This window comes from Octodon degus, unplaced genomic scaffold (assembly GCF_000260255.1).
Source record: "Octodon degus isolate 3935 unplaced genomic scaffold, OctDeg1.0 scaffold00016, whole genome shotgun sequence".
NCBI classification, from domain to species: Eukaryota; Metazoa; Chordata; class Mammalia; order Rodentia; family Octodontidae; genus Octodon; species Octodon degus.
In genome coordinates, this window is record NW_004524592.1 from 14,900,705 (window position 1) to 14,903,204 (window position 2,500).

The 2,500-nt window shown below is 41.3% G+C and overlaps 1 pseudogene; it reads left to right on the forward strand.

The window, feature by feature from the left end:
- The first annotated feature begins 285 nt into the window (after positions 1-285).
- On the forward strand, positions 286-1,627 carry LOC101576567 (annotated as a pseudogene).
- Positions 1,628-2,500: the final 873 nt, after the last annotated feature.

The following is a 2,500-nucleotide window of genomic DNA, read 5'->3' on the forward strand; positions in this document are numbered from 1 at the left end:
GCTGCTCCTCCTATTACACACAGTGACTTCAAATATCTCACACACTACATATCAGAATCCATGGATATATTTTCTGTTAATACTTAACTTCCTATGAAAATACATTTAACTGAAGGGTTGACAAAATTAGAGGAATTGCATCTAAAATTGTAGGATAGGCTTAGGTGAAATTAAAGATAATTAGTACACAGTTAAAGGTATACAGGGCTGTGGTTTGTTGGCGGTGTGGTGTGTGAGGGGAGACAGGTAGGATAGAGGCTACTGAGTACCCCTGGACTCACCACCATGAGCAGCACTTTAGCCAAGATTGTGGAGATCAAAGCTGAGACGGATTGGACTCAAAAGAACAAGGCCATAGCACATCACCTAGGGCTGCTTAAGGCTCGCCTTGCTAAGCTTTGTAGAGAACACATTATGCCAAAAGGTGGTGGTGATGGTGGACCACGAGAAGGTTTTGATGTGGCCAAGACAGGCGATACTTGAATTGGGTTTGTGGGTTTTCCATCTGTGGGGAAGTCAACACTGGTGAGTAACCTGACAGGAGTGTATTCTGAAGTGGCAGCCTATGAGTTTACTACTCTGATTACTGTGCCTGGCATCACCAGGTACAAAGCTGTAAGGTCTAGCTCCTCGATCTCCCAGATATCATTGAAGATGCCAAGGATAGGAAAGGTAGAGGTTGTCAAGTCATTGCAGTGGCCTGTACATGTAACTTGATCCTGATTGTTCAGGATGTCTTGAAACCCTTGGGACACAAGAAGATAACTGAAAATGAGCTGGAAGCCTTTGGTATTTGCTTGAATAGCAAACCTCCTAACATTGGCTTTAAGAAGACAAGAGAAAGGGGCTGGTGAGATGGCTCAGTGGTCTAAAGCACCTACTTAGAACAAACAAGCTTAGCAAAGCACAGGGACCACAGTTCAATCCTCCAGCACCACATGCCAGCCAGCCCCGTCCCCTGGTGGGCTGAGCTGACCACCCCCCCCCCCCACACACAAATAAATAAAATTAAAAAAAAAAAAAGACAAGAGAGGCATTAATCTCATAGCCACTTGCCTTCAGAGTGAGCTAGATGCTGAAACTGTGAAGCACATTCTTGCTGAATACAAAATTCATAATGCTGATGTAACTTTGCATAGTGATGCCACAGCTGATGACTTCATTGATGTGGTGGAAGGAAAGAGTATATATCCCTTGTATCTATGTATTAAACAAGATTGATCAGATCTCTATTGAGGAATTGGACCTCATCTATAAGGTGCCACATTGTGTGCCAATCTCTGCCCATCACCACTGGAATTTTGATGACTTATTGGAGAAGATCTGGGACTATCTGAAACTAGTGAGAATCTATACCAAACCCAAAGGGCAGTTACCAGATTACACATCTCCTATGGTCCTGCCTTACTCCAGGACCACAGTGGAGGATTTCTGCATGAAGATTCACAAAAATCTTATCAAAGAATTTACATACACTCTAGTTTGGGGCCTCTCTCTGAAACACAATCCTCAGAAAGTAAGGACCATACATTGGAGGACAAGGATGTCATTCAGATTGTGAAGAAGTGAAACCTTTCCCTTCCCCCACCTGTCAGGCCAACCACAGCCGCTTTCCCCATGACCAAGCACCCTATTCAATTTATTGTTTTTGGCAGCCGCTGGATCAGGATATGGGGCTGGGGAACGGAGGTGTCCAAACTGGAACTTCATTTATCACTTCATTTATCTTACTTGGTATCACCTTCTATGTTGAACTGCATAAAAGATCCAGTAGGCCTGTCCTATGGGCAGTTCATGTGTCCTTGTCAGATTTGTTTTGGGATGGGATGAACATTCAGGGAATCAGCTGTAAAAAGAATACTTTGTAGCTTGGTTTTGAAAGTGAAAGTGATAAAATGTGACATGTAAAAAAAAAGAAAAAGATACTCAAGTGAAATTTATAATTCTTTTAACTTTTTCATTTATTAATTCATTCACACTGGGGACTGAACCCACAGACTTCACACTAAATTACATTCTTCGGCCCTTATATTTTATTTTGAGCAGGGCCTTATTAAATGGCTCAGGCTAGGCTTGAACTTGCAACCCTCTTGCCTCATCTGGAATTGCTGACAGGTATATGTCACCATACCTGATTTACTTTGTTTAAAATGTAAATGAGTAAAGGTTTACTAGCTTCTGTGCTTACCACGACAGTTTAAACTATGGAACTGTAAACTCTAGTCAGTGTAATTAAATATTAATATGACCTCAGTGTTTCCATGGAAATAAAGAGATCTCATGAATAACGAACTATTAAGGCAACTGATATAGAGGTCTGTTACTTTGAAAGTCACCATTGTTTTATGACTAGGAACTACATGCTTTTGTCTTGATTTTCCCTTTATTTAAATTCTTAATGTGTGTATGTTCATGTACCAGGTATGCACACAGATGAACAGATTCGATTCACACTAGCCAGATGCTATACAACTATGCAATGGCATAGCTCCTCATTGTA